This window comes from Eublepharis macularius, chromosome 14 (genome assembly GCF_028583425.1).
Source record: "Eublepharis macularius isolate TG4126 chromosome 14, MPM_Emac_v1.0, whole genome shotgun sequence".
In the NCBI taxonomy this organism is placed as follows: Eukaryota; Metazoa; Chordata; class Lepidosauria; order Squamata; family Eublepharidae; genus Eublepharis; species Eublepharis macularius.
The window spans coordinates 38770468-38791339 of NC_072803.1; positions in this window are offsets into that span (position 1 = coordinate 38770468).

The following is a 20872-nucleotide window of genomic DNA, read 5'->3' on the forward strand; positions in this document are numbered from 1 at the left end:
ACAACAAATGTGTGAATCATGTAACATCAAATGATGTTTCAATGGGAGACGTGGTGCTGCTGGGTCGTGTGAGTCCCCTCCTCTAGCACCACGTTACTTCTATGGACGGAACATGTTTTATGTGAGTGACCTTTCTAATAGATTGTCTGAATGGGCTGTTATTTAAATAATTAACCTTGAGACACAGTAAAGCCTTTAGGAGCAAGGTCATTTGTCGTTAATCCTCATACTTTATATGGCATTTGCTCCCCTTCCTAAAAGAAAAGGGGGCGCAAACCTTTTAAAAAAATCTTCCATCATTCAAGGAAATATACCTGTCTGCTAAGCCTCCTCTGGGCTCAGGAGGAGGTGTTAATTCTTTACTCCCACCTGGAGGCAGCAGAAGCCCAGCTGATCCTCCCTGCCCATCAATGGTGTCTCCCACGTAGGGACGGGATTTTGTGGTTTCTCTATTGCTGGTGTGGCTGCAGATTGCTTTCTCATGGCAGGCTTTCCCATCCACAGAACAGCTGTCTCAGCTTTACTATGATCTTTCCAAAAACGTTGGAGTAAAGCAGGTTCGAGAAAGACTGGGAAAAACCCCTCTAACATGCCAGGAGGCACATATAACATTGATTTATAATGAGGGGAATGACCCAATGTTACCTTAATTATATAGACCTATTTTGTTATTGAATGTGAATTATAAATTGTTTACTTCTATTTTGGCAGAGAGACTTAATAGATGCGTAACAAATATTATACATTCTGATCAGACGGGTTTTGTTCCCAAGAGATATATGAAAGAAAATGTTCGATATGTAATTGATGCCATAGAGTTAGTAGGAAAAAAAAAAGACATAAGTCGGCATTTATCTTTCTGGATGCTGAAAAAGCATTTGATAATTTTTCCTGGATTTTTCTGTATAGAGTAATACAAAATTTAAACTGCGGCCCAAAATTTGAGAATTGGATACAAGGAATTTAAACAAAGCAAAAGGCAAAGATTTTAGTTAATGAAGAATTACAGATTGAAAAGGGTACGAGGCAAGGCTGTCCATTGTCACCACAATTATTTATCCTAGCAATGGAAATTTTTGCCTCAAGGTTAAGACAAGACCCTAAAATTAAAGGTTTGAAAGTCGATGATGAAGAATTTAAATTAAAATGTTATGCAGATGATGTGGTTTTGACAATTCTGAATCTGCAGGAGACACTATAATATGTTATGGAACATCTCGTGAGTTTTGGAAACTACTCTGGATTTAAAGTCAACAGGAAAAAAACTAAAATAACCCCCAAGTTTTTAACAAGACAAGAAGAGGAGGAAATCCAGAAATTATCGGGATGTGAAAGAGCAGTAAATCCAGTTAAATATTTGGGCATAAATTTAACAGGACAAAAAGAAACATTGTTTAAAGATAATTATGAAACATTATGGAAGACAATTCAAAAAGATTTAGCAAGATAGTCTAACCTAAAACTGTCCTGGTTAGGAAGAATTTCTGCAACTAAAATGAATACTCTACTAAAAATTAATTTCTTGGCCGATTCCAGACGGCCCTCCCCATCGTGAAACGTCATGCGTCGTCGCACGAGAAAACGCGATATTTTGCGTTTTCCATACGACGACGCGCGATGTTTCAGGATGGGGAGGGCCGTCTGGAATCGGCCCTTGTTTCAAATGTTGCTGATTATTATAAAAGATAAGACACCGAAAGACTGGCAGAGACAGATAAATCAATTTATCTGGAATAGCAAAAAGCCAAGGGTAAGATTTAAGGTACTGCAAGATGGAAGAAGTAGGGGAGGACTGGCAGTCCCAAATAACAAGTTATATTATGAAGCAGCTGGTTTGGTTTGGATTAGAGATGGGCACAAACAGAAAAAACCCCGAACATGATGTTCATTGTTCATTGCCATCCACGAACAGGGACTCACGAACAACCATGAACATGGCCCTGTTCACAAACATGTTTGTGGTTGGCTGTTTGTGGAAGCCAGCAGGCTCTCCTCCAGCCATCATCCAAGTCAAGATCCCTACTGCACCACTCCCAGAAACCTGACCCAAGCAGGCACCAGGAAAGGTACCAATAATAAATAATAGCTTGGCCCCAGAGCCTGGCAGCATCCCTGGAACCTGAAGGGGTAGATCTCTATCCCATCACACACAAAGAAAATTCAAGCTCCAATGCACTCTACCAAAATGCCAAAAGCAACTCTCTCCCTCTCCACTGTCTGCAAACTAAGCCAGAGCTGAGAGCCCCCCCCCTTTGTTCCCTTGTAACAAATTTGGAGCTCCACACTTGAAAGGAAGACCTGCCTATCAAGATAAATTGGGCTTAGATTGGGGTTTCCAGGGCAACAGCAGGAGTTCAGACAGAGTTCAGACAATCCCTGCCTAAGTTGCCAAGGGAGTTGATTGCAGGTGCCAGACTGTCTGGCTTGACTAACAGCAAGACGAACAGCAACGAATGAGGCTTGCAATGACCACCTCTTCGTTTAGAATGGGGCCTCATGAACAGCTTGTTTGCAAACAGCAGATTGGGCTGTTTGTGCCCATCTCTAGTCTGGATTATAGACTGGATCAAAAACCCTAAGGACAGATTAATACGTTTAGAAGCAGCCGACTTGCCTGATGGGTTACATAATCACCTCTGGGTGAAAAGAAGAGTAAGGACAAAACAAAATATCCATGTGATAAAGGACAGCTTGATCCAAATTTGGGATTTGGTTAAAATGAGAATAAACCCTACGACATTTCCAATATTTTCACCAATCAACGCTTTTTGTGATAAGAATCAGAGAAAAGATAATGACTTTATAACTTATCAAGATATGATAAATTTGCAAGGCAAGATAAAATCATAGCAAAAAATTTCGGACGAGGGAAAGAAAATACAATGGTTAATATACCTTCAGGCAGCTTCCAGATTAAAAGAAGTCCTTATGGATTACAGAGGTCAACTGAGGTATCTCACCGATTTTGAGAAAATAATTATGCAGAAAAAGAATCATATGCTAGGTCAAATTTATACATTCTTACTTCAATATGATACAGAAACAGAACAAGTTAAAAATTGTGTAATAAAATGGATGCAAAACTTTGGAGAAAGCATAACATTTCAACAATGGGAAAATCTATGGACTAAAGGTATAAAATTTACTGCATGTCAATCACTCAGGAAAAATTGAAATAAGATGTTTTTAGATGGTATATTACACCAAAGGACATTGAAAAAATGGACAAGAAATATGTAGGAGTGTGTTGGAAGTGTAAAGAAGTAGATGGTTCTTTCTTTCATATGTGGTGGACATGCAAAAAAAGGCAAAAAAATTTGGAAAGATATACATGCTGAGATTCAGAAGATTTTAAGAGTTAATTTTGCTATGAAACCCCAGACTATGCTGTTGGGAATGATACCAGATAATATTGATAAAATATTACATTAACTATTTCGGTACTTGTTGACAGCAGCAAGAGTAGTGATGGCAAGCAAATGGAAAGAAGAAGAATGCCCCACCAGAGAAATTGGGAAGGATAAAATGTCAGAATACGTGGTGATGGCAAAATTGATGAACAATGTCAGTAGAAGGCCCATTCACAAATTTGAAGAGAAATGGGGAAGATATTTTGCTTACAGTAAAGAAAATTCTATGAAGTCTTAACTCTGGAAACCGGAAAACAATTGTGTATTGATGTATTTCATAATTTATTCTAAGATGGTCAATTATATAAAAATAACTAGTTGTTTAGGTAAATAACTGGTAAAACAGACTGTATAATTTGGAAATATTGGTATAAAGGTAACATGTTTATTGAAAAGTAAAGTACCACCACAAGGTAAAGAGATGTAGAAGAGATATGAGAATTCCCTTATGTATAAAACAAGGAATAGAAATAGGTTAACATTTTTTATAGTAAGCCATATCTACATTAAAGGGTATGGTAAATAGTTGCATCAAGAAATAAGTAGTGATTTTGCCAATAATTGTAATTGTTAAAAAGGAAAAGATACTAAGGAACAACAATGAAATACTGAGGTATTTTTCCTTATTGTTATTGTTGTTGTTGTTGATATTAATATTAAATAATAAGCAGGAATAGGCTCAAATTGTGTGTGTGTATAGCTGGAAAATACATACCAGTTAAGTTTAATAATTAATTAATAACTATATTAATTTTTATCTTAATATTGGTAAACTTTTGGTTTTGAATTCTGTATTTTTGTAAAATTTATTTTAATTTGTATATTTGTATTTAATTTGTATATTTGTTTTAATTTTCCTCTCCCTTTTATCCTTTTTCTTCTGTACCCCTCTGTTAAATTGAAAAATATATTTAAAAAGAAAAAGACTGGGAATGCCCCAGAGCACCATGATGCTGTGAGGACACAGGAAGAAAACCTGCTTCCCCCAAATAGTAGAGAGTCCAGTAGCACCTTTAAGACTAACCAACTTTATTGTAGCACAAGCTTTCGAGAATCACAGTTCTCTTCATCAGATGTATCTGATCTGGATCTGCTTCCCCAAAGCATTGAACTTGGGGCAAATAATCCATATGAAAGACCACAAAGTATACTACAAGAAGAAATCCAAAGCATGGTGCTGTTTGGGAAGGCAGTGTGAGAATTCTTTTCAGGGTGTGCCAAAGTGCAATGCAGATAGCAAGGAATTTCCTCTTTGAGTAATCCCTTGATTTTCTTAAAGTAGAAGTCTGATCTGAGCTGCTACAGGATGATTGATGGTGATGCTGAGGGACTTGCTCTTCCTTTGGATTGTAAGGAACCACTGATTACAACTGGCTGGTGCTCCTTTTTTGAGAGCTGGGTAAAGAAAGTCAAGTGCCAGATTTCAGACTGGTTGCTGATATCTGAATTGGTGTGTGTGTGTGTGGGGGGGGGAAATGACTGACTACAAATGAGAGCTTGTCCAGCACAGTGCTTAAGGTTTGTTCATCAGCAGACTCATCCAGGTTTTGGTCAAGCAAGCCAGATTACGAATGCCACCATTCAAAGTCCATTGACGTCAATAAGCTTAGAGGGGTATAATTCCACTTAGAATGACACTGCAATTCAGAAATGATGGACTCGGAAGTATTTTTTCTTACACATCCGGCATTCCATGGCACCAGGGCTAGTCCCAAGATCAGCTGACGTTGCTTTTCAGGGTGGGCTTTTCTCCTCCTCTCCCTGATGATGCTGTAGACCCCAACTGAGAGCCAGAGCAAGCAGGCAGTCCCATGAGAACAAAGCCTTATACAGGAAGGGGGGTGTTATGTGATGTAAAAGGCTTTCCCCCCTCCCTGATGTTGGAATCAGCAATAGGTAAACCTGTGAGTCAGTGGTGGAGTATAGAAGAGGGCTAACCACATCAAAGACCTGGTTAATCTTCGGAAGTTAACGCAACACCTTGTGTGACTAGGGTTGCAACAGGCCTGGAGAGAAATGTCCTGTTCCTTTAACAGAAGCTTAATATGTGGAAATGGGCAGCTGAAGCTTTTCATAGAAACATAGAGCTGGAAGGAAACCTAAGGGTCATCCAGTCTAACCACCTGCACAATGCAGGAAATTCACAGCTATCTCCTCCCCTCCCTGCCTCCAGTGACCCCTGTAGTATGCCCAGAGGAAGGCATAAAATCTCCAGGATACCTGGTCAATCTGACCTGGAAAATTCCTTCCTGATCACAAAGCGGCAATTGTGGGCATGTAAGAAAGGGTCACAAGAGCCTACCACCGGCTTGGAGCAAATAATATCACACTTGGTAAATAACATGCTATTAAGCCTCTATTAAAGGGACAGGACATTTGTTTTCTCCAGGCAGTTGGGAAATTTCCTTGTAACTGCTTTGCTGTTTATGAAAGGTACTGCATAGTGCATATACATTAAGATGGAAATATTATTATTCTAATTGTCATTATAAGTAATGTGTCTGTGAAATGTAAAATCAACACATCTATATTAGAATGTTCACTACCATGCAAGTGTTCTGTTAAAGTAATGACACATCTTTTAATTGTTCCTCTTTAAATCTGATTAATCATCTAAGTCATAGAAGAACCTTTGCATATTTCATAAAATGTGTAGACCTTATTTTTCAAGCTATCCTTTTAAAGCAATATTTTTTCCTACTGTGAAAATGTGTCAGTTTGTTATCACTGGTGGTGAATACTTTTGCAAAAGACAGTTAAGCATGACAAACCCTTGTTTATACAGTATTAATAAAAGCTGCCTAACAAAAATATTAATTAGTGCATTTTGCACAAAAACAAAATCTCTATATTTATTTTCTATCTCATACGATCATTTCTTGCTAACTATTCATTATGAAAATTGCTGTGTCTTAGTAAACTGGCTGGTGTCATGCAGATGGCAAATGCAGCTGAGGAACAAACAACATATAGCACTTGCATGCATGTGATGAAGAGAGCTGTGGTTCTCAAAAGCTTACGTTACAAATAAGTTGATTAGTCTAAAAGGTGCTACTGGACTCTTTACTATTTTGCCACTTGCGAATGAACTCCCTAAAACTTTTTCTTCTAAAAAGCAGGTGTGCAGGTCCTAGAGTCAAATCAGCATAATGACAGGAGGAGGAGAGAGGGGGGGATTTGAAGCCTCCCTCCGCACTGTTTTTCCCAACCTGAAATGCCCTCCCAGAGTTACTGCTTGCCCTCTTGGAGTAAATAGACAGGAGGACCTGTACGTCTAACCCCGTGGCAGTCCCACAGGGCTGTTTCAGGTCTGGAAAATGGCATGTGGTATAGTAGTTAGAGTGTCAGTCTAAGATCTGGGAGACCCAGGCTTGAATCCCCACTCTGTCTTGGAAGATTGTTGGGTGACCTCGGGCCAGACTCACTCTCCTCTTTACCTACTTCCCAGGGTTGTTGTGAGGATGAAATGGAGGACAGCAGAACAATGTAAGCAGCTTTACAATAGGAAAGGTATAAATGAAGTACATAAATAAGTTTAAACCCTCCTCCAGCAGTGCAGCATTCCTGACTCAAAGCAAGGCCCCGTGTGCTTGCCTTTTTAAAGTGGTGGGAAGAACTAGGGTTTCCAATTACCCCTCACCTCCCATTGGGAAGGTGGAGTCCTTGGCACTTACCTTGTGGGCTGCACGAGGGCCTCTTTTGCGTGCCCTGGAGCCGGCGCGATGACGTCACCATGCTGGCTGTATGAGCGCTCCCATGCTCTGCCCAAATCAGCCCCAAATGAAGCGCGGGAGCGCTCCCACAGGTGGCACGACAATGTCACCTCCAGGAACTTGCCCCCTCCCGCCGATCGCTGCGCAGCTGGCAAACGAGGGAGCAAATCCCTGGCAGTTTGCCTGCCGCGGGGGGCACCTGTGAACACTAGGAAGAACCCACATGGTAGCTCATTCACAGAATTCCCAGCTTCAGCTCTGAAGTTACACTGTGGAATCTGCCTTGAGTCTTAGTGAGAAAAATGGATGTAAATTAACACAAAAATAAACAAAAAAGTGCTGCATATTTCCAAAGAGTAGAAGGCAAACGTGTGTAAAATATTAACCTAAGGTTTAGCCTCTAGGTGGCACCATCTCTGAATGCATCTAGGGCTTTGCAGGGAACTCCCTGGCGTTATTTTTTAAGACAATAAAGAATTTCTCTACCATTCTTCCTGGTGTCCTCTAAGGACCAGACTAGAAGAGGTGCCCTGAGATGTGTAAATAGAGCTCTTGAGTGGTTTTTATCCATAAATATAGCTACTGTGTGTTTAGGATTGGGGCTGCAGACCACAGCAGGGGAGTTGACCCTTTCCCCTTCTATCTGTATCCTAATCTCTGTGAATAGATTCTCCATGTGGAGCTGCAAAATCAGTGAAATAACTCCTCTCACATGCAGTTTTCACGAGAGAAAACTGCATTGGGGGAGGGCAGGAGCCTTTCTTCTCTTTGCACTGATGTTCTAAGCTTGTTTGAGCTCTCTTTTTAAAAAGGAGGAGTTCCCTTCACGTGTGACTGCAGGAAGCATGTTAAAAACCAGTGCGTGCCTCTGCAGAAACATACCGTCTAAAGTTGCCCTGATTAGATGGCTCCAGCTGTCAAGCTGCTGTTTGATTGTCTGGGAGAAACATGCAACTTGCCTTTATGATTCCTCCAAATGTGCAAATGGGTGGGGAGCGTTTAATGTCGGGAAAGAGGTGGAGGAAAGGGTTACTCCTTTTCCTCCTGTGTAATATTTGAATTAGAACCCCAGAGCTGCTATTTATCAATCATCACTCAGGATAGCCATCCGTGGAACATCTCAACAGTACGGTTGGCTCTAATTTTCCCTGGCTTGTTTGCCAGCAGTCTAGCTTTATTTTTATGTTGTTTGTATAAATATGTTGTTTATTACAAAGCATCTAATTCCTAAGAGATAACTTACTCTACTACAACAGGTTTATACCTATTACTATTCAGACTATGCTCATAAAATTAATGAGAGGCTCATGTTTTTTTAAACGTCTCTTCCTTTTGCGTCTAACTAGTTGTCAGCTTCGTTATTTCTGACATCTTTTTATTTTGCCAATATAATGGTTCAAAGCCGAGGATGTGTGCTATTGCCACTTGCTTGTGATTAAAATCTTAGCCACTGTGAACAAATTCCAAATTGGTTCATGTTGCTCAGTTTGTATAGATTTGTCCTAATAGCCCCAGAAGGACTTGAGCGTATCATATACTGAATAATCAGACTAATTACATATAAAAAACTTCCACCAGAACATCTGTATCCTAGGATAGGTCCTCTGTTCATGGAAAAAACTTGCATCTGACTGATGTCAATTCTATTTGTCATTATCATCTCTGGAGATTGTATTAAGCAGGATGGAAAAGCTGAGCTTGAAGCTTATTCCTGAATGAACAAGCAAAATGGCATTTTTTTCTGATTCTAAAGCCTTCACCTTGAATAATCCCACAAGACAGCCTGAATGGAGAGAAAGATTTGCCAGCTTTCAGCTGGCCAATGTGTTCCACAGGGAATAAGAAACAATGTTTGTGAAGAGTATTCCTTTGAGCTATGGGCCAAGACGCTAGCAACGTTTCAAAATCTTTCCTTTTGCTGCAGAAGGCCAAATTTGATGGCGTTTTCATGCCCCAAAGGAATGAGTTTTATGAGAGGGCTTGCTCTTAGCAATGATGCCTGACCAACTGTCATTTGCAAAAAGGTCTATGCATGAACTCACTGAACGCTGCGAGTTTGCTGATCAAGGAAGAGACTGGTGCTTGGCATTCCAGATGAGAAGCTATCAGAGAATGCTGCTGATGGGAGAACTCTGCTCCTCAAAAAGCAATCAGAGTTGCAGAGGAAACACTTGGGAAAGGTGACCTCTACTCTGCCAAAGACTAGAAGGAGCTACAGCAGCCATTTAGGAAAGGGCAACTCCATTGCAAATGCAGAAGGGGGGAGGCCAGAAAAAGCAGTGCAGTTGTTTGAAAAGCGCCCTGCAGCCACAAGGCACATCCTTTGAGTCTGCATGCTCAAGAAATGGGAAGGGCTATAACATTAGAGACACTTGCCTCACATGGAGGTTTGATTTTTTTAAAAAAGGAGCATTTTGCTGTTATATACAAATAAAGTGAGCTTTCACTCTCACAAACTTATACTCTGGACAAATTTGTTGATCTTTATGGTGCTATTGGACTCAACTTTTGTTCTATGCCTACAGACTAAACACGGCTATCCACTTGAAACCAATTCTCTGGAGGAAACGGCAGCTTCAGAGGGTGGATTCTCTGGTATACCACAGACACAACAACCCTGCTGAATTCCCTCCCCGCTCCAAACTCCACCCACTTCAGGCACTGCCTCCAGTGCTGGCATGGGCACTCCTATAGGAATTCCATTCATGGAACTCCCAGCATGCCATGTTACTGAGCCTCTTTTGTTTCCTGGTACTCCAGCCACACACACACACACACACAAAACCCAGCAGAGACATCTTTGCAATTACCAAGATAAACTTGAGCAGTCAGCAGTCAGATGTATCCAAATACCACAAAGCTCATTTCTTATTTACTTACTGCATTTATATTCTGCCTGCCTTCCATCACAGAATTCAAGGCAGCATTCAGGGGGACATGGGAGGGGGGAGAGTTCTCAAGTGGTCTCCTGTCCAGGCATTGAATAGACACCGATCTGCTTAGTTTGAGTAGAGTTGCTGTATCAAGTGTCCTTCAAGCATGCCTTGGGACCCATGTAGAAAATAATGTTATTTACAAAGGAAAAAAAGTTGGAAATTCAGTGCAGCCCCGAGAGTCTTGTATGCAGCCAACTGCTTAACACTCGCCAAATTCCGTTAGTTCTGTTTCTCAGGCTGTCAGATGATTTCTTGTTCCAAGTGACTGCGCACTCTCAAATGTTAGTACTTGCTTGTTCGCATTTGTCAGGGCGAGCCTCCAGAAGGATTCACGCCTGTTTGACAGTACTGCTACATCTTTATCTAAGAAGGCCAATCCTTATTCCTTCCTAGGCTTTATTGCCAGCACCTAACTAAATGAATGTTTCCCCGTATTTCATCCTCTGGATACGCCAATGGAGTATAGCAGTAAAAGCCTTGAACTGTGTCTGGGAAGAGACAGTTTCAGACCCTCACTCAGCAATGAAGTTCCTTGGTTGCTGTGGAAACCACAGTTAAGTAGGCTGGGGAAGGGCCATGGCTCAGTGGTAGAGCATCTGCTTGTTTGGCAGCAGAAAGCCCCATGTTCAATGCCCAGTATCGCCAGTTCAGAAGACCAGTTAATAGATGGTGTGAAAAACCTCTGCCTGAGACCTTGGAGAGCAGCTCCCAGCCAGACTTTGATAGACCAATAGTCTCACTCAGCAGAAGGCAGCTACATGCGTTCAAGGCATTTGCATGTGTGCTGCTGCTGCTGCTGCTGAGCCCAGGCACAGAGCCGAGATACAGGCTAAGAGAGAGATCTGTCTTTGCTATGCCCTCACAGAGGCCATGTAACACCTCTCCTTGCTTGTTTAGCTTAAATTCTGGTGGTGAGAAGAAATGGGTCACGTATAAGTAGGGCACAGAACTCCTTTGGCCCTGAAATTAGTACAAAGCAGCACAGATATGGAGGGGAGGGTGGGCAGAAGGGCATCCTTGGTCAGCACTTCCAAACAGATACCTTCCGGTCATTCTCACAGTCGCACTCAGCTTCCCAGAAATGCAGCGTGAGAATGGGGAAATGCATTCCTGCAACAGAAGAGGAAAAAAACCCTGTGTCGGCAGCGGAGGATATATCTACGCAACTCCTATACTGAACGAACATGGTTAGCAGAGGCCTTATTTGACCCTATCTCTGGCATGGAAAAAAAGGTCACCAACTCACTCTGCCTCATGTCCGTGCTGCGTAGTACTGATTTCAGGGGCAGCAGAAGGACATTTCGCTGTTTGTGGTGATGAATCCGAATGGCCCTCCCCACAGGAAAGATGTGTCACAGACAGTTTCCCATCCTTTAATGGAGTCTTCTGTGCAGACAATTCACAGCCCAACCTGGTGTGTAATGCACAACAACTTCCTTGGAAGCTTCCATGACCACCCAGAAAATCAAGTCCTTGGCAGGGGCTACATTAACGTGGGGCTAGTCCTTCCCTTATGTGTAACTGCTCTAATGGTTAGGGTTCCCATGAAGATGAGAACGTGCTGAAGAACAATGCATGCTTGGAAGAGATTGTGGTAGACTCTGGAAGAGCCCTCCAGCGCATACAATTAAATTCCATGTCTAGCAGGTGTTGTTTCTGACCCCTAGGTGCCCAGGGATGGGTTTTCAAGAACAAACATGCTTTGGGGGAGCAAGAGACTCTTGCATGCCAGCACAGACCACTGTCACCAATTTCCTCTGACTAACTCTAAGCTCGGCGACAGAGGAAATGAAGTCACCAGCTGTTCTGGGTTTTAATCAAGAAGCCAGCCATGCAAGGTAGGCCACTTGTATGCTGAGTTCCACTAGAACAGTTAACCAGTAGCTGGGCCAAATAGGCCAAGGTGCTGGATTCAGATTGCAGCCCCAAACCCAACAGCACCACATAAAAATTAAGATTAGTAAACTTATTAAGAACTGTGCAAAAACATTACATGTATAGAAAGTGTGCAAAATAGGTTTGCCATCCCCCCACCCCCACATGCCATCCTCTGGCCCCACTCACCTGACTCACCAGAGGGAGGAGGCATGGGAAAGTAGAAGTGCATGTTGTCCCACTGAATTGGCTTCAATGGAACCAGTGTTTCCTCTCTTGTGCTGGATTATGACATTGTTTTCCATCATGAAGGAAGAGCTGTGGGGTGCGCTGAAGTAAAAAATTCGCCTGTTTGGATGCTTCATGGAATTATTGTTGGCTTTAGCTCACCCCATGGCTTTTCTTCTTGCTGAAAACATTGAAGCCAGTTCAGTGGGACAGGGGAGTGTGGGAGTACTCATGAGTGCAAAGCACACACATAGGAGGTAAGTACTCTGCTGCCTCCAACCCCTGCACCCCCGCTTTGGCCCTTGGGGGCCCTGGCAACCACAGTGCAAAAGCAGGATAGTAAAACAATAAAAACTACCTAACCAAAATCCTTAAATTACTTAGCAAAATTCTCTGCCTAATAAACTAGATGTTATTTTGTAAGGTCAAGCCCAAAAATTCTAGAATACCAGGGGCTAGCTTTCCAGTCTAGTACCAGAAGGAGATGGCCAAGAGCCATCAACTATATCTGACTGCTGGTCCAAGTGCAAAAAACTAACTTAGAAACTCTATTTTTATCCCATATTGATTTGCAACAGGGGGCAATTCTAGGAACCAATCAGGGCATTATTGAGAGCCAATCAGAGCATTACAAGAGGCACCTGACATGTGTTGGGTTTCCACAAGTTTACCTGGGAAGTGTAGTCATGCCAGCAGCAGGGCCAGAAGGATGGGAGGGAAAGAGTCATGGAGACTCCTTCCTCTCTCTGTGAGAAGGGATGGCTGAATCTAGCACCTGTGGTAGAAGCAGCAGCGGCAACCTCAGCAGTTTCTTCTGCCACTGCTAGCTATCTGTCAGCTTCGAGCTCCCCCCACTGACTCTTTCCCTCCCATCCTTCTGGCCCTGCTGCTGCTGGCCCAACTACACTTCCCAGGTAAACTTGTGGGAACCCAACACATGTCAGGCGTCTCGTGTAGTTTAGCTTTGAGACATATGAACATGGTCCTCTGCAGCTGAGTCATGTCACCTGTCAGAGCAATTAGCCCTCGCCCGAGCTCTGATCCTTAACCAGATGGAATGCAGGGCACTAGCCTTTCTCTCCAGCCCTTGGCCTTGAAACTCCCATGATCTCACTTGCTCCTACGTTCTGCAAAACTTGTCCAGGCTTATCTCTCTGGAACTGCTTTCCACTGAGTTTCTCTGAGTTTCCCAGAATCTTCGCTTGAGGCCTAACAGGCAGGCTTGCCTTAGCATGAGTTTAGCCAAGAAACAGACTAAGAGCAGGCTCGCTTCTTAACAAATGCTGCGTGATGCTGGGTAGACTGCACAGACCCTTGCTGCTTCATATGTGACCTTTTGTACTTAAGGTCCAGGACTCAAATATAAAGTACATGTGCCATGTTTAAGTCAGGAAGAGTACATGGGTAGAGGCTGAATGCTGTTTTGCTTCTAAATAGTTCACAAAGAGAGACCTGTTCCCTTCTCTGCTACAGCCCACAAAGGAGTTTTGTTGGCTGTTTTTTCACATGGTTCCCAGTTTTGGCTTCAGTCACTCTGCAAAAGTGACACCTGAGGATTTCATTCTAGAGGAAGGGCCAGCTACATACAGTGCAGACTCCTAAGCACAGCTACATCCTTCTAAGATGATTGATTCAATGGGCTGAAAAGTCTGCTTAGGATTGCACTGATAATATCTGAGATAAATTGCTACCTACGGAAAGATGGGGTGAATTGGCTGGCGCTAAGCATTTTGCTATTTACTGAATTATGGGAACAAAATGTGGCAGTGGCGGAGCTGGTAGAGTGGCTGTTTGTGTATTTCTTCTTATATTTCTTCGTCACTTTTTCTGGTAGTAAACATTCTCAAAGCCACTTACAAAATGGAAGAATGTCTTAACAACTCTGCTTCACAGCCTCTAATCGAATAGCTGGCTGCTGAGTGCTAAGCTCCACCCTCTTTAGCTCCTCTGGAAGATGGAAGATCCCAAAGGAGTCAGAAGTGGTCAGAAGTCAAGTGAATGGAACAGTCTGTCCCTAATGCAGAGTTGTGATTTTGCCCAGCTAAGGAATTTGAAATTTCCTGGTATCCCAGGCTTGGGAACTCTAAATTAGACACAGCTAAACAAATAACTTTATTTGAAGCATTCCCTGAATCCAGTTAATTTGCACAAAACATCAGACATCATGCCTTTTTAATAGGCCTGCACCGTGATGTATTTAGGTAAAAGCCAGGATTGCCATATCCCCTGGGTCTCAAAGCAGGGAATGGAGATGGAATGGAGAAAGGAGGGAATGGAGATGGAGATGCGATGGGCATGCCCACATGTGCTCTGGAACACTTCTGCACAATGTGGAGGTGATGGATTGTTCAGGGGGCTCCTAATCTAGCATTATGGGCCAATTTTTATTAAATTGGCTACTGGTGCAACCCTGAGCTGCTACCTTGCGCTGGGAATGACGTCATTCCTGGCATGACATTGAAGTGTTCCAGAGAGCTTCAGAGCATGCTCCAAGGTTTTTTTGGACTGTTCCTGCACTTTTCCCCCCTGCCAGCCAGGTGAGAGGTGGCGGGGGGCAGATGCTGGAAGTGGGGGGTACCTCACCCCCGGGAATGGTAACCCTATGCCCTACCTTGCCTTTGCAAGGTCTGGGAACTTAGTGCCCAGATCCCCTATGCCTGTGGCAAGGGAGCCACCTCCATCTTGGGCAAAAATCGTCATTTTGTACATTACTGCTCAAACTTCTTTGGAAACGGTTGTAATGCCATAGAAAAATTAGAATGCCTTGAATTTTGTGGTGAATCTGTTTGATAGTGGAACTTACCATGTCTGAATGTGTTGATGAGGCATGAGCCAATCACCAGGTCTGCTTGGTTCAGCACCAAGTGATTTAAATGCTGGCTGAAGAGGCTTGCACTGGGGTTTTGCAAAACTGTACATGCATGAAAATGATGCCTATCCAATCAGATTGGCAGCCATTAATATAGTGAAGAACTACTTAGATGAACATTGAATGGAAGGATTAAAAAACCCAGCTTTTATTTATGATTCTTTCTTTGCTTTCTAACTGGTTTAACTTGTCTTTTTAAACAATTACTGAGCAGAGCAGCAATGTGGTAAAGGGGAAGTGGAGAACACCATCAGACTGTGTGAGAACTTGCCAATTACATTGTACTGTACTTTAGGAAGGAGTATGTTGAAGCAGCCTGCTTAACATCCGTGAACGGACAGAGTCTGTTGAAAAATCGGCTTCCTACTATCAACTGGCAAACAGGCCATAACTGAACTGGCAGGTGTTTGAGCATTCTTGTACAGAAGCCCAAGCTCTCCTTGTAGAAGATTGTTCAGATGACCCCTTCAATCCTCCTCTCATCTTCCCTTCTTACTGAAAGCACAGTAGCACTTTGAATTTGGCAATTTGCTTCAACCAGCTCCCTGCAAGCTCTGATAGGGAGGGACTGAGATGGACGTTTGATGGCACTGGCACGGTTAATCTCTATAGTCATCTGGCCTCTTGTTCAGGATTACATAGCCATGGCCACCTGGCTCCTCCGGCATCCATCCATGCCAATTACATATGATGGTAAATAGCCTTCTGCCCATGGCTGATCAGTCTCGGGTAGTCCAGCCTCTGCCACATAATTACAGCTCAGTGATAGATGCATTGTCATTGTTATTGTCAACTGTTTTCCCTCACTAATGGGTTTTTATTTCCTCTTTTGGAAGGAAATGCATGTGCTGGAAGCCAAGGATGCAGAGCTGGAGAGAAAGTGATGCTTCATAACATGATGGAGGGAGCAGGTGTGCGTGGCTCACTCCCTATGAGCTGCAGGCTGATATGTCTGGGAGCTTCCTCAGACATTGGGGTGCCTGGGATCCAATGAAGAATCCAGTGTGGAGCACAGGCTTCCCTCCTCATATATTCCACATCACCTGGCACCATTCTCTGAGCAGCCATCGGGCGAACTGACTGGTTTTCTGTTGTTTATAAGGACTTCTTCCCACAATGCTGATTTCATTTTGGTCATAGCAGGGAGAGCAGGACGGGGTGGGGAATTCCTGGAGATTTGGGAGAGTGGAGCCTGCAGAGGGTGGGGTTTCAGGAGGGGCCTCAGTGAGGTATAAAGAGCGCACCCTCCAAAGCAGCCAATTTCTCCAGGGGAACTGGTCTCTGTTGTCTGGAAATCACTTGTAATTCCTGAAGATCTCCATCCACCACCTGGAGGCTGGCAACACTATTCTAAACACTACATCACACTGTCTCTGTAATTTGTAATCTTTTGCTGTAATCTTGCACCCACACAAATGTCTTTTGCAAGGTAAATTTGAGTTATGATGCATAAGTGCTTCATGATGAAGGATGCCAATTAATTCCATATAAAGCTTAGAATTAGAGGCCCAGCCAGGCAGGGTCTGCCACTGAGTTCTGGGGTGGGTGTTTCAACTGGATCTATTGTACGAATCATACAGTGAATGCCTGCCTGCCCAGGGAGATGTTTCCAGCAAGGGCAGAGCTGTTACCGCCTAGTCTGCTCCCTTCCTCACTCTGTGAGCAAGTTTGTTGATGGGACTTGAGTTAGTTAGAGTAGCAGTTAAGTAACTTGAGTTTGAATATTTATAGTATTGATTATTTTCTTGTTGTTATCTTGGACACTGTAAACTGCTTTGAGTAGAAAAGAGGCTTAACCAAACAAATAGGTAAGATACTAAGAAACTTCTATTTGGTAACACAACTTTGTTCTCTTTAACTGGCCATGCCTATCAGCATGGTGCTTTATGAAGAAAAACTCCCTCTGCCAACACACTCTTGTGCAGAGTAGGAATTAGGTCCTCCTTGTAACCCTCCAGGAATAATCTGAGAGGGGGATCCAATCTGTTTGGAGGCTTCTAGGCAGGCTTGCCAGGCCCCCTTACCCTCCCACCAGGAAGGAGGGTTATCTTTAGGGATTCCCCACTCCCACCTTCCTCCCCTGCCACCACTCACCTGGCTGGCGGGGGTGGTGGTGGCAGGGAAGGCATGGGAACAAGCCTTCCAGGGGCACTTCCAGGGTGGTGCAACAACATCACTCCTAGGAGTGATGTCATTGCACTACCCCGAGAGTGTTCTGCACTTCACAATGGGCTGATTTTGGCCCTGAATGGAAGTGACATCATCATGCAAAGAGCACAATGGGAGCGAAGAAAAGATAAGCACCAGGGGGACCGGGCAACCCTAGTTACCCGCACTCACCTCTTGAACATCATCGCTCGTGGTGCAGCACAATGACATCACTTCTGAGAATGACATCATTGTTCAGGCCCTGGGAGTGATCCTGTGCTTAACACCGAGCCGATTCTTAAAGCATCAGCCTGTTTGGAGCCCAAATTGGCCCGGTGAGAAGCACAGGAACATTCCTGGGGCATGTGCAATGACATCACTCCTGGGAGTGACATTGTTGCACCATGCCAGGAGTGGTTCCCTGGGAGGCCAATTCTGTGCCTTTCCCCCTTGCTAGCCAGGGGAGTGGTGGTGGGAGCGGGGGATCCCCTGCCCCCACTGAGAGACCGGCACCCCTACTTCTAGGGCTTGATACAATGGGACCAGTGAACAGACCCCGTGTTACCTATAATCAGCAATCTCCTCTCTTCTGCAGAGTAGTCCTCTGTAAATATCTAGTGGGACAGATTTATTATGCAGAATTCTTTGGTATGTATAGTTTTGCCCATCTCTGATTACAGCAATTAGCAAACAGTTTGGTACACAAAAAACCCGAGTCTTTCTCATGCTGTAAATCTTACTTTAAACACCCTCAGTTATCTGAAATGGCGATCAAAAGCAAAGCCCTCCATATGTATTGGACATGGCCTGCATATTGCAATGGCAGTTACTACTGAGCTTGAAATGGTTCCAGTATGCTTTTGAGAGAACCCCAGATGCCTCTTGGCCTGGATGGGCACCCTGCAGATGGGCAATGCCTTTGCCGGCTAACCCAGCCAGGTTCATTTGCCAAATGGCCTTGTCTCAGACCTAGGGAATGGGGTAGGCAAATCACCAGAGCCTTGTGTTTAGACCCAGCCCTGGAGTAACTTTCAAAACCCACATTTCACATTCGTCTATAAAGTGGACTTTTTACTATTTTGCAACTACAGACGAACACAGCGAACTCCTCTGGATCTATTAGATAGTTGCCACCCTCTGGAGGATTCACATCCCTGCTCAAAACTTTCCAAGTTCATGGCTGGCAGCAGGCCATACCCTGTACAACACCTTTTAAGGCACTTCTCTTTTAAAGCCTGCGTCTCAGGCGGGGTGGTGGTGGTGGTGGTGGTGGTGGTGTCTGTTTCTGCTGCAGATTCCCTTGCCTTATCCTAAGCATCGAGCATGCATTACAGGGATCCACCCTGCCCACAGACTTACATTACATAGAATTACGTATGCAAATCATGATTAACCCAAGTTTTTGCTTGCTCATCATGACATGGCATTAAGTGAAACAGACACGCAGAGCTGTTTTTCTCTGACAGCCTATTTTTGCTAACTCATTCCTTGGGACCCGGTGTGCAGTAGTCCTTTCCGTTTGCTTTTGCTGATACCGCTCTTGGCGTGTAATTAATATGGTCCATGTCTCCCAGTAAGCCCAGAAGTGACAGGCCTGCTCTTAAAACTTTGATTTAGCTGAAGATGGGAAACACTATGGTTCCCTGGCAAGATGGTGCAACTTGGATGGCCTGTTTAGAAGGCTTTTGGCACAGGCCAAGGACTTGTTTTGTTGCTGGTGGTGTTTCTGCTGCATTTTATTAGTTATGTCTTAATTTTGGCTGTTTAGCTTATTATGTTTTTCGTGTTTAACTGTGTTGTTAATGTTAAGGGTTTTATAATTACTCTACCACTTTGTTTTTTGTGCTTAACTGTGTTGTTAATGTTAAGGGTTTTATAATTACTCTACCACTTGGGTGACACTTCAGTGTAGAGTTGCCAGCTCCGAGTTGGGAAATTCCTGGAGATCTGGGATCACAGGAGCTAAGCAGGGTTGGCCACGGTCAGTGCTTGGATAGGAGACTACCAAAGAAGACTGGGGGGTTGCTAGCTACACAGAGGAAGGAAAGGGCAAATCACCTCTGCTCCTCTCTTGCCTGGAACGCCCCAGGATTGGGGTCTCTATGAGTTGGAAGCAACTAAACGGCATTTTCTTTTTCTTAGTGAACCAATATTAAAGACCACCTCTATGAGATATCTTTTGACACCATAGAAAGATGGGATTTTTGTCAATCCAGCCTGATTTACGATGGCCAGTTGCTCAGGTATGATGCCAATGCTTTGCATGCAGAAAGTGTCAAGTTTGGTGCCCCTTTTTCTTAGTTAATGGGATCTTTGACAGCAGGGTTGCAAAGGCCTTATTCTGAAGTGCCTGAGCCAGTCGGAGCAGATGCAATTGAGCTAGCTTGCTAGACTAATGGACTGGCTTAGGAGAAGCCCTGTTTATATATAATTTGGTTACATTTCAAACTGGGAAAAAGATCAGAGATGAAATATCATAAGGAAGGATGGAGAGCAGATGCCCCCAAGGGGGTGATTAGGATTAGTTGGGAGTGTCTAGTGGCATAGCCTGCCTGCCTGATGGATGTGGAATCTGCTCAATGTGTGTATCCCTGTCTGGCAGGTTGAAAGTTTAACCTTTGGCTCAAAACTCGACTGAACCTTGCTATCTAGGTCAGCATATATTATCATCTCTCTGCCACAGGTCTCTTGCTGCCCGCTTTGGATATTTATATATTCTCCTAATCTGCACAGAGTTAAAAGCAATTTGTTTCTTTTCAGGCTGTTGTGCAGCCCAGGTAATTTAGTAGAAAAATGCCATGCTAATGTGATTCCAAGTCCCAATGATCATTCATTTGGAGAGTGAGAGCATGCGAGCTGCCAGAATGCGAAAGCCAGAACTTGCCTTGCAATCCAAACATAAAAGAAGAGATGGAGGAGAAGCATCAGTCACATCAAAGGAGGAGTGGGACATGCGTGTGGCTCAGGCAGAACGGCAAGGGCAGAACTGCTGCAGGATGAACTCGCATGCTGTAGAGACTGTAATTGGCACGAGCTATCCACTTGTGCTATGTCCAGGCTGCAGTCCTCCCCAATTGCTCTGGCTTTTCTGCTGGGTGATAAAGGTGTGGAAGCTGCTGGAAAGTGAGGGTGGTATAGTAGCTAGAGTGATTGGATGAGGACCTGGGAGATCTGGGTTCGGAGCTCCACACAGCCATGGAGCTTGCTAGCTGACCCTGTCACTCTCTGTCAGCCTAGCCTACCTCGCAGGGTCCCTGTGAGGATAAAATAAGGAAGAGAGAGAAGTTTATGCTGCCCTGAGCTCCGTGGAAGATTGATTGGCAAGAAAGGTGCTTCTAACTGACCTCTTCTCTCCTTTTCAGAAATGAAGGGGCTGCATGTCAGTGGCTGAGCCTGTGCTTTGAGGAAGTTTGAGTACGGAAGGTCCCAGGTTCAGTCTCCAGCATCTCAAGCTAAGAAGTGATATGAAAGAATTCAGTCTGAGACCTGGGATATATCCACCATTAGACCCCACTGTCATTTTATTTATTTAGTTGTTTACTTTATTGATAATCTGCCTTTCTTACATGGTGCAAAACAATGCAACTGAATAGCAAGCGAGATCTAATAAGCAGTGCAGTAGGACCAGGATGACAAAATTAGAGATGGCGCAAAAAAGGTATGTCAAGTAATGTAGGAAACAGGATTACAAAG